At 43.7% G+C, this 12,684-nt stretch overlaps 1 protein-coding gene across 1 annotated transcript in view; it reads right to left on the reverse strand.

The window, feature by feature from the left end:
• The window catches only part of LOC126531667 (uncharacterized), a 698,627-nt gene that overhangs the window by 363,151 nt on the left and 322,792 nt on the right, over positions 1–12,684 (reverse strand). The window lies entirely within an intron of this gene.

Here is a 12,684-nt window from a genome sequence, read left to right on the forward strand (position 1 = left end):
TTAAAAGCAGACACAGACGTAGGCTCCGACATTTACTGAAGCTTCGGCATGGGAAGCGCACGTGATTGGGAGCGTGAGCTGGTCCCACATATGAAACTGAGAACGTGTTGTTTTTTTTTGCATAGGAAAATAAATCTTCGAAATAAAACAGCTTTTTGTTAGCCGCCATGGTGACTACAGGGGTTGGCTGCTGAACAGGAGATCGCGGGATCAAATCCACGGCTGCGGTTCCGTCTTTCGATGAGGGCGAATTGCAAAAACGCTCGTGTATTGTGCGTTGGACGAACGTTAAACTCCAGGTGGTCAAAATAGATCGAAAGTTCCTCCACTATGCGTGTCTCATAATCAAATCGTGGTTTTGGCACGTAAAACCCCAGCATTGAAGTAATTGCTAAGAGCTTTTGTTGTAGTTTGAGATTTCTTCACTGTACTCCACTGTCTTTCTGGGTGACGTACGCAAAGATTGCAGATGACATTGTGCTGTTTAGCAACACTGGGGACGAATTACAACAAATGACTGACAACCTTAACCATGAAAGCGCTTGGGTGGGGTTGAAGATCAAAATGCAGAATACAAATATAATGTTCAATAGCCCGGCAAAGGAACAATAATTCAGGATTACCACTCAGCCGCTAGAGTCTTTACAGGAGTACGTTTATCTAGGGCAATCACTCACAGGGCCCCCAGACCATGGCAAGAAAATTTACAAAAGATTAAAACTGTTAGGAATGCATACGGCAGACATTACAAAATTGTGATTTGGAGCTTACCCCTGTCACTGAAAAGGAAAGTCTACAATCATTGCATTCTACCGGTGCTAACGTATACGGCTGAAACTTGGAGGTTAACAAATAATCTGGAGAAAAAGTTAAGGATCGCGCAAAGGACATTGGAACGAAATATGTTAATGGCGGCATTAAGAGACAGGGAGAGAGCGGTGTGGATCAGAGAGCAAACGGGAATAGCCGATAGTATTCTAGTTGACATTAAGAGAAAAAAAAAGACACAATAAGAGAAAGTGAAAAGAGACTAGGGTAGCTTCATATGGACATAAAATAAGTAGTTTAGTTTTATGTTGTAAGTTGTTTATGTAAAATAAAATGCCTGTTGAAAATCGAAGAATGTCTTAAATATACAGAAATACTTCACTTCACCGTGATTTAAATCTATCAAAGCGATATTTATCTTCATAGGAATTTGATAACGTTTGGCGTAATATATTTGCAAGGACTGAAAGGCATGTAGAAACATCAGCTTATGGCGTGCGGGACAATTTATATCTCTACTTTGAAATGACCAAAATGCTAAACACTGCTGTGAATGTGGCTGCAACATATTTTTATTATAACATTTTCTAGCTTATATAGGTAACGTGCTAACATATGCAACATCTGCGGTGCACACTAAGTTTTCTTCCATGTAATTTTCACTTAATATTTTGAGCGCTGCCAGAAAACACATTTTAAACCGCTGTAAATATGTAAAGATGCTGTCTGAAGGAGGCTTTTTCCTCCTTCGCTCTGTAAGTGACAACAGAACAGTGGAAAGACTGGATAGATGCGGCAAGATTCAACAGCACCTGTAGGTTACCGCTAGGTATAAAAAAATTGTTGTTTTTTCGTTTCTATCTAGTCTTAAATATGGAATGAAAAGTGGCTATAACATCGCCTCGCTAGCTGTTCAATAAACAGGCCCCGCTTGTATTAGTGAACATAGAAAAAAGGTGTGAAGCACGCCTATCGTTTCTCATTCTTAGATGTCATGATGAAAGCGCGCCCTTCCCTAAAGGTCGGTTAAAGATGAAAGAAAATGAGGACAACAAACCGCCGGTAGAGCTGAAAACTGGCCTGAGCGCTCGTCATTGCAAGGTGCGTCATGGAGAAAACGTTCATTCATCTCCAATGGAAAAGTGACAGTGACAGCTTCTATAAATGTTCTCTCTCATTCACTTGAAATTTAGTTTCGCCGATTATAGGTTCTGCCTCTCAAGCCTGTTAGGTAACTTATCTGGCACAAAAGTTGAATAGCACCGAAACTGTCTATCAACTCCCACGCAGTATAACGAGGCAAAGACGTCTGATTCATTAAAGATAGAGTGAATGAAATAGGGGAAGGGGGAATTGAATATGTTGGATATTGCAGGTTAGCATTTCAAACATAAATAAGCGCTAGAAAGAGATTGCTAGTAGGTATTTGTTCTTGCCATGCACCGTGGAATGTCGGCACCGTTCAGTATGTAGGGCTCATGCGGATAAATTGCCGAATTCTTGCGTTCAGTTTTTTTTTGTCTAGTGATAACTGTGTACCTTCAAAATTCTAAAAGACATAGCATCAACTTCTGTTGCAGATTTATACATTTTTGTACATAGTTAATCGCAATGAATGCTATTCTGTTGTACTTTCGTTTTTATGCCTGCCCAACTAAGCATTAAAATGCAATCGTTATAATAACGGCGACGTCCTTTAAAGTGCTGTCAAGCTTGGGCGGCAGGTACCGCATATGAGTATTGAACATAGCAGTGTTTTTGCAACTGCTCTTTCGACTTTTGATGAAGGAAGCTGTAAGCTCGACATGGTTGTTTCAAAGCAAACACACACACACACACACACACACACACACACACACACACACACACACACACACACACACACACACACACACACACACACACACACACACACACACACACACACACACACACACACACACACACACACACACACACACACACAAACACACACACACAAATTGGCTCGGTTATCCACTCTTCTGCAAGCTTGACGTGAGTTAAAACTTTTGAGTCTAGTTAGTCGCTATATATATATATATATATATATATATGACTCTACTCTGACGAAGGCTGGTCCACCAGCCGAAAACGTTAAGTAAAGGAAGTCTTCCAAAAAGTTCGTCGTCTCTTTCCTGCGTATGCTACGTCGGGTCCTGCGTGCTGAACTTTGAAGAAAACCCCTATATATATATATATATATATATATATATATATATAAGGGTTCGTTATATTCCGCACATTTCTCTATCACCTGATTGACAGTGTGAATATGGTCTAGCCTTTACGGAATCCTGCCTGGTCCTTTGGTTGACAGAAGTCTAAGGTGTTTCTGATTTTGTTTGCGATTACCTTCGTAAATACTTTGTAGGCAACGGCCAGTAGGCTGATTGGTCTATAATTCTTCAAGTCTTTGGCGTCGCCTTTCTTATGGATTAGGACTATGTTAGCGTTCTTCCAAGATTCCGGTACGCTCGAGGCCATGAGGCATTGCGTATACAGGGTGGTCAGTTTCTCTAGAACAATTTGCCCACCATCCTTCAACAAATCTGCTGTTACCTTATCCTCCCCAGCGGCCTTCCCCCTTTGCATAGCTCCCAAGGCTTTCTTTACTTCTTCCGGCGTCACCTGTGGGATTTCGAATTCCTCTAGGCTATTCTCTCTTCCATTATCGTCGTAGGTGCCACTCTTACTGTATAAATCTCTATAGAACTCCTCAGCCACTTGAACTATCTCATACATATTAGTAATGATATTGCCGGCTTTGTCTCTTAACGCATACATCTGATTCTTGCAAATTCCTAGTTTCTTCTTTACTGCTTTTAGGCTTCCTCCGTTCCTGAGAGCATGTTCAATTCTATCCATATTATACTTCCCTATGTCAGCTGTCTTACGCTTGTTGATTAACTTCGAAAGTTCCGCCAGTTCTATTCTAGCTGTAGGGTTAGAGGCTTTCATACATTGGCGTTTCTTGACCAGGTCTTTCGTCTCCTGCGAAAGCTTACTGGTATCCTGTCTAACGGAGTTACCACCGACGTCTATTGCACTCTCCTTAATGATGCCCACAAGATTGTCGTTCATTGCTTCAACACTAAGGTCCTCTGCCTCAGTTAAAGCCGAATAGCTGTTCTCTAGCTTGATCTGGAATTCCTCTATTTTCCCTCTTACCGCTAACTCATTGATTGGCTTCTTATGTACCAGTTTCTTCCCTTCCTTCCTCAGGTCTAGGCTAATTCGAGTTCTTACCATCCTATGGCCCCTGCAGCGCACCTTGCTGAGCACGTCCACATCTTGTATGATGCCAGGGTTAGCGCAGAGTGTGAGGTCTAGTTCATTTCTAGTCTCGCCGTTCGGGCTCCTCCACGTCCACTTTCGGCTATTCCGCTTGCGGAAGAAGGTATTTATTATCCGCATATTATTCTGCTCCGCAAACTCTACTAATAACTCTCTCCTGCTATTCCTAGTGCCTATGCCATATTCCCCCACTGCCTTGTCTCCAGCCTGCTTCTTGCCTACCTTGGCATTGAAGTCGCCCATCAGTATAGTGTATTTTGTTTTCACTCTACCTATCGCCGATTCCACGTCTTCATAGAAACGTTCAACTTCCTGGTCATCATGACTGGATGTAGGGGCGTAGACCTGTGCAACCTTCATTTTGTACTTATTAAGCTTCACAACAAGACCTGCCACCCTCTCGTTAAGGCTATAGAATTCCTGTATGTTACCAGCTATATTTTTATTAATCAGGATCCGACTCCTAGTTCTCGTCTCTCCGCTAAGCCCCGGTAGCACAGGACGTGCCCGCTTTTTAACACTATATATGCTTCTTTTGGCCTCCTGACTTCACTGAGCCCTATTTTATCCCATTTACTGCTCTCTAATTCCTCCAATAGCACTGCTAGACTCGCCTCACTAGATAATGTTCTAGCGTTAAACGTTGGGAGGTTCATATTCCAATGGTGGCCTGCATGGTTGCTGATATACGTTCGTATGTAGTTAAGGCCAGTCCCAACTCCTATGCTCCCCCTTTTTGTTTCAGCTATTAAAATAAAACCAACACGATAATAGAAAGCTAAACTACTTGATTTCGTCTAAGGAATGATAAAGAATCGGAGAACATTAAACTGCCTATTTTACTACGTTGATGAACAACATGTCTGCTGTGACGTGGCTCACTTACAGTGCACATAATTACAAGAATGCCGGTTCATGAGCTATTGGGATAGACAGCGCAAAAGGCTATAATATACGACGCTGCCCATTCAGACCACTGATAACGAGTCACATTAGTAGTTTTGAAGTTTAGAAGACTTCTGAAATACGGTTGTTCTAACAAGTCTTGGCAGTCTTGCTTAAAGGCGCTGTACCCTTGAGAATGACTACACGGACGTTTTAGTTTATTTCCTGTTGAGTGTTGTATTTTTTCCAGCACTGCGACATTCACAAGCTTAACGTTGTAATTAAGGCCCTCTGCGCTGAAAGACATTCCGCGATAAAAAGAAAGGACGGTTTGCATGCAGTTGCAAAAAAAAATAAAGGTTGTACATCAGAACAGACATGTCAAGATGCAGCGAACTGAAACGTTTAAAGAGAGCCACGCCTTTTCCCTGTTCTATAAAACAGTGCGCATTCCGCATAATTTCGCCTCTGTTGTTGCTTACCACGCCACATTTGCCGTGGGTAAGTTCAGCAGAAATACTGAAGGGTTTTGTCCCAGATTCGCAGAAGAGTGTCGTGATAGTTTATACCTCGGTACTAGTTTGCAACGACAGGGTAATCGGCAGGCGTTTATAATGCCACTGGCTTCAACGTAATCCTTCGCAGTCTAGTGAATCGCTATGCATGGTTGCAGATATATGTAGTTAAGGCCGGTCCCAAAGCCTTTGATCCCCCTTTTGTTTGAGCTATTAAAATAAAACCAACATGACAATATAAAGCTAGACTACTTGATTCCGTCTTAGGAATGTTAAAGAATCAGAGAACATGGAATTGTCTATTTTACTGCGTTGATGAACAACATGTCCCAAAAGTTTTAACTCAAGTCAAGCTTTCAGAAGAGTGGATAACTGAGCCAATTAGTGTGTGTGTTTTTGCTTTGAAACAACCATGTCGTGCTTATAGCTTCCTTCATCAAAAGTCGAAAGAGCAGTTGCAAAAACGCTGCTATGTTGAATACTTTTATGGGATACCTGCCGCCCAAGGTGCGAATTTTAGAAAGAGAAGGTCCATAAGCTTAGAGGATTTTTTTTTTCATGTTGATAAAAGTTCATTAAAAATAGATTCGGTGACTTTCTACTTCTATAGACACCCATGATTCACTTTTCGAACGCTATGGTGGCTCAGCGAAAGGTGCGTCAGCATTTTCCCGCATGTACACTACAATTGATTCACTTTAGTATTTTTGATAGTCATTTCACCTATTGTATTGTGACATGGGGGAACACGTATTCATCTTACCTAGATCCAGTGATCAAGCTGCAGGAAAGGACGCTGCGACTTATGTCCTTCTCTGGTTATACGGAACACACAGAAATGCTAGTAAAAATACCATTATGCCATCCCTCGTTGTCAAGGACTTCAAAACAGCGTGCTCAGTTCATGCCATACTTTTGAACAAAAGCACCCTCCCAACATTTCCATCACACCACACAGAGACACGAGGACACAACTGAACAGGAATTTTAACGTGCCACCTGTTAGCAACTTTTACGGTAGGTGCAAGTTAGCCTACCTGGGAACAAAAATATGGAATAACCTTCAGAAGACGATACAAGAGAGTTCAAGATCTTCGTATGTTGTTAATTAAGCAAGCTATGATTCGTAATAAGTATGTTTCAATAGTTTAATATTAACGGTTTTTGCTATTGTAGGTTTTGCTCTCGCATTACAACAAATTTATTAATATCGTGTTACTAAACAATGTTAGCGGAATCTGTACTTACTAATCACATTACCCGTTAACCTGAGTTGCAACGCTGTTTTGTATTAATTTGTGTCGGTCCAGAACTGGCAGTATTTCCAACGGCCCAGGTGATATTCAGCAACGTTTATAATCAAATATAGAAATTAACTGATGATGATGATGATGATGATATAGTGCGCCTATATCTCCTGCAATTTATCAAACTTCAATCATGACGAAGCTTCTACATTTAATGTTGATGGATAGGGCGCTAGATGAAGTTAGCATTCCCGTTCATTTAGGTTCGCTTAAAACAAAAGCCCGAGAACAATAACGATGAAAACACAGTTGAATATATATATATATATATATATATATATATATATATATATATATATATATATATATGTGTGTGTGTGCGTGTGTGTGTGTGTGTGTGTGTGTGTGTGTGTGTGTGTGTGAGTGTGTGTGTGTGTGTGTGTGTGTGTGTGTGTGTGTGTGTGTGTGTGTGTGTGTGTGTGTGTGTGTGTGTGTGTGTGTGTGTGTGTGTGTGTGTGTGTGTGTGTGTGTGTGTGTGTGTGTAGTCGTGTGCGGGAATATCGCTGCCAAAGACGTTACTCAATGAAGCATGGATTTTATGCCAACAATTGCGCGGTAAAACAATTAACAGGAACACGAACAAAGGCAGCGTCCACAGTGCCTCGAAATTCGAGTCCTCTTCCTTATATGATAAAAGAAAAAGCAATAAAAACTCAATACACCCACTTTCGAATAATCTCGAACATTTCCTCGCTTTTGCAATGAAGGCATCGGTGCTTCTCTATCTGATGATAGAAAGGCCCCGTGAAAGCGCGAGCGGTAATCCTTTATATGCATGATAGCGAAAAAATAACCCAAGCGGAGAGCTTCCGTCAGCGAAATTTTTTATTAAAAAAAACGCTCATTTAGATAGTTTTGTTTGGCTACCCTGCACTGACGAAAGACGGATAGGTTCGTAAGGGGCTAAAAACGACATAAGAGGGTAAGGGGGAAGGAAAAGCCCGTGTTATGGTGCCAAAAGAGCTGGACATACTGGAAAGCCGTTCACTATCAGAACAAAAGGTAACAAACAACTGCTCCAAAAGGAACTCCGCGAAGGTGGCTGTAGTTTTGCTGCTCACGTTCCTTTGATCCACTGGCCCACATTATAGCCTTCAAGAACGCCGCTTGCTACCACTTGCCTATAGCATACGAGGTAATAATTCGTTTGTGCTGCCCTACCTTTCTGTTTCTCGCGGGGACTAAAATTCAACTGGTGGAAAGGAAACGAGAGATGAGGGCAGTCTTGTTGGAGATGTCACAAAGAAATGAGAGCTCGAAAAATAAAGCCGTAACCAACGTGTTATTAGTTTTTAGATCCACGGATTCGGTATTAATACTACACGCAAGTATGTTCGCCCTCTATCAACGGAAACACCAGATGTTTATTAGAATTAGGGTACGCATGACGAGTCTGAGAGCGTAGCTTGCAATTTTGACTATGATAGCAGCTCTTCACGACCTAAAGAGCCAACACACAACACGTTCAACCACAAGCACCTGTTCCTGAAGTGGTACCGACTGTGGTAGCACCGTTGTTTTTTTTTATACAAACCGCATGGACCGCTGTGGAAGTGTAATAGTGTTTTGACAGTATCTAATGAACCTTTTTCAAACCATCTAATGAGATCAACACTTGCATTGTCGCGGCCGGGAGGATGTTGAATATCGTTCAGAAAAGGAAGACGACGCATCTTCCTTCTGTTGCTGCCATTATTATCAGCAGATTACGATTGAATTAACAGAAGTGACCATACGGGTTTCCCTCGTGAAGTGCCTTGGCTGCTGTTTATAATGGAGACTACGTGCACAGTAGACACGCCTGAGCTGGTACGTCAGAAACCTTGAGATTGGCGACAAATTCAGGTAAAGCAACCAGCCAATTATTCTCATACCCAGTATGATGACATTGTTCAGCTTCAAGCATGGCTAGCAGGTGAAAGAAAATACCGGCTCACCACTGTTTCCGATCGAGATATGAACGAAGTCAAAGTCGAACTCAAATGCACGCAGAATATCTAGCATGGCTGGAAATTATAACTTGCGTCTTCAGTGAATAAATGAAATAAATAAATAAAGGAATAGAGCCCTTCTGCTCTATGAAGGTGGATGATAAGCCAAGCTGTTTAGCACGTGACACAGAGGTGGGACAGAATTTTGAGCCATGGTACGAACATATTTATTGTCTTGATCAGTGATCCTCACGACGAAAGGTACACACACGCATTTATTAACGTGACAGCGTTAAGGGCCCTATGTCGCAGAAAGTTCTGGGTCGGCGTCCTGCGTCGAGCGTCGACTGTCTTGTGAGCGAAAAGTCATTGAATTACGCACACCCAAACACGCAGGCCCTCCGTGTAGCGCAAGGACATTACCGAACTAATTGAAGATGCCAAAGTAATATACGTCAGCAGAAAAACCGTAAAGTATGACTTACGCAAAACCTACAGACATGATAGCGTCGGATTGTAACTTGAATATACGAGAAAGCATAATTCTTTGACGCGGAAACTCTAACATAAACCCCTTTTCCAGAGTGTGTACCATTCATATACCGGCGCTCCCAGTTCCTTGCACCACCATCAAGATGGCGCTCGCCTCAGCGCATCTGCGGCCCATGCGAGAGGCCCCGTTTCGACCAAAAAGCTCGCCTTCGTGCATAGCGTTAGCTGCCAGCGTTTCCCGCTCAACGTCATGGTTGCATGAGCTGCATTTGGCGAAAAGCGGGAGAAGCGGTCATGGATCTTTGAATGCTATCGCGTTGCACTCTTAAAGGCGAAGCTTAGGCGCCGTCTAATTTTTTTATATACATTTGCATGGAGGGCAATATATATATATATATATATATATATATATATATATATATATATATATATATATATATATATATATATATATATATATATATATATATATATATATATATATATAATCTGCCATACGAGAGGGATGAGCCACTGAATTTTTTGCTTGATTAGGAGGGTATGATTGCTGATGATGATATGATGATATGAATGACGGGCATCATTGCTGATGACGATAGTTTTTGTTGACTCTGAACAAAAATGCACGGGAGCCTAACCATAATGAGCTTCGCTGTAAAAACAGTGAACGAAGTATAACACAGCCGTTGATCATAACAGTGAAAGTCAAATGAAGCTCTGAGCTTTAGCAGACGTTGTTCTAGAGGCACGTATAGACTTTACTAAATTAGTAGTCACGTATGCAGTATATATTTCGTTCCCTTGTTGTTGCGGCAAACAGCATCGGAATGTAATACGAGTGCAATGAAGAAGAAAACAAGGCTATCAACTGAAGTATTTTGTTGACATCCGACTGATATCATTCGAACAAACACATGAGCAAGAATCAGAAGGCAACAACAGACGACTTTTTAATGGTGCGCCATTCAGAGACTCTATCTCACAGACATGCAATGCAGTAGTTGGTCTAGCGACACACATTTTACTTACTTTATTTGTTTACAAAATACTGCAGGCCCATGCGGGCCCAAGAAGGAGTGGTATAATTGCAAAATATGGTAATACAAGGATTCGGAAGAAAACAAACACGCTCACACCTGTTTTGCGAAAGTAACAAACCAAAAATTAATCAGATCAATTGAGTTAGGGCTGTTTAACAATGATAATGGCAGTGTGTTCCATTCTTCAATACAGAGGGGGAAAAAGGAAAATCTGAAAGCGTTACTTCTTTCTTAATAGGAATTTAATGCTTTTGCGTGGTGATGTCTGATTAGTCTTGTAGTTAATAGGCACGCATATAGAGCAGGATGGATTGAGAGTTATTTTTGAGGAGAAAAAGAAATTTAAGCCTTCAGAATTTTCCCCCGTAGTTGTAATGTCTGTATGCCATGATTGTGCGTGGTAATTGAGGGTTAGAAAAAATAGACCTAACTGCTTTCCGCTGAATTATTTATAGTGCATTACTATTGTGTTTATTATGTGAACCCCAGGCGATGCATGATGCGTTTTTCATTTTCGGCCTAACGAGCGATCTGTATTCAAGAAGTTTGACATGACCTGTGTATAAAAAAAACGCTTCCTCAATATCACGTGCAGCGTTGTATGTGTAGCTAGAAAGCACACCATCATGTGGTGCACCTAGCATCTTAGTACTTAGTGTCCTAAGTCTACAATGCATAGTACCTATTTTGCCCTCGTGTTTATTCTAGTATATATATATATTGTGAAGAAGAAGACGCGCCTCGCGGCACAGACACATCGCCAACGCGCGGCTCGGCTCCGCTCGCGCTGTTGATTACTGTCGCCTTTTTTTGGACAGTGCTTCGGGCTGTCTCGCCGTTCCCGGTCGCTGCGCTTTTGCCTTAGGAGCCGCCAATAAACCTCTTCTCAATTGGTGGAGGTGCTGGGACTCGAACCCCGTCGCTTGTAACCCTGGAGCTGCGATCAAGAACGCTATCGCCCGCCATGACCGACAGCTCATCCCAAACGGCGCCGACGCCACAGTCCGTCACTTGCACCGGCGTTGCACGACAACGCGACCCCAAGATCTTCAGCGGTGCAGACGACGAAGACGTAGAAGACTGGTTGGCGTCATATGAACGGGTGAGCGCGCACAACAAGTGGGATGATCCAGCGAAGTTAACCCATGTCATCTTTTATCTGGCTGGTGTTGCCCAACTCTGGTTTCACAACCACGAAAGTGACTTACCCACTTGGTCAATCTTCAAGACAACCTTTACAGAAGTGTTCGGCCGACCCGCTGTTCGCAAACTGCGCGCTGAACAACGCTTGCGCGCCCGAGCACAGCAGACGGCAGAAACATTCACGAGCTACATTGAAGACGTCGTGGACCTGTGTAAACGAGTCAATGCGGCAATGCCCGAAGCTGAGCGAATTCACCATATACTAAAGGGCATCGATGACGGCGCTTTCCAGATGCTTCTAGCCAGGAATCCGCGCACTGTGTCCGAAGTCGTCAGCCTATGCCAAAGTTATGATGAGTTACGGAAGCAACGCGCTTCGACTCGGCGTGCTCTGGGCAGCGACGACTTAGTGGCAAGCCTTGACAGCATGTACGACCCATGCTCATTACTTCAACGGGTCAAGGACTTCGTGCGTGAGGAAGTTGCCCGCCAACTTTCTTTAGTCCCCTTCACTCAGGAGCCCACCTCCCGTCTTCCAAACACGCTCCGCACTCTCATCTCCGAAGAGGTCGCTCAAGTTGTCCCTTCCGCACACCATCAGCCGCCTGCAGCCACGAATCTCAACTCTGCTCTGGCAGTGCAGCCTGTCGCGACTCCTCCCACCTATGCGCAGCCAGTCCTGCCTGTGGCCGCGCCTCTTACGTACGCGCAGGCAGTACGCAGGCCTCCGCCTGCGTCTTTCGCGACCCATTCCCAACCGGTGCCACCGGAAGCCCATGCTGCATCTTGGACCGCACCGAGAGCTAATCGTTGGAGGACGCCTGATAATCGTCCCATCTGCTATTCTTGCTGCACTCCTGGACACGTCGCCCGATATTGCCGACGTCGCCCTCAAGCGTTCGGCGACGCCTCTCGGCCCTTCCAGTACGGCAGCCAGCCCTTTCGCCAATACGCCACTCCTTCCCCCCAACCGTATGCTCGTGCTGACCTTCCAGAATTTCCTTCGCGTCGCTCGCCCTCCCCTCGCCGACGCTCGCTCTCCCCAATGCGTCGGCGACCCGCACCACCTGACCAGGAAAACTGAACGTCGCAGTTCACGAGGCAAGAACTGCGCCCCATTCGAACTGTCTAAGTCCTCGCGCCTGTCCTACTAACGTGGTCGAAATTTGTGTAGAAGGCGTTCCTGCATTGGCTCTTGTAGATACCGGCGCAGCCGTTTCTGTGATAGCCGCCAAACTGTGCCGTTCGCTGCGCAAGGTGACCACGCCGCTTTCTGGACTGTCGCTTC

The sequence above is a fragment of the Dermacentor andersoni genome, chromosome 5 (assembly GCF_023375885.2).
Source record: "Dermacentor andersoni chromosome 5, qqDerAnde1_hic_scaffold, whole genome shotgun sequence".
NCBI lineage: Eukaryota > Metazoa > Arthropoda > Arachnida > Ixodida > Ixodidae > Dermacentor > Dermacentor andersoni.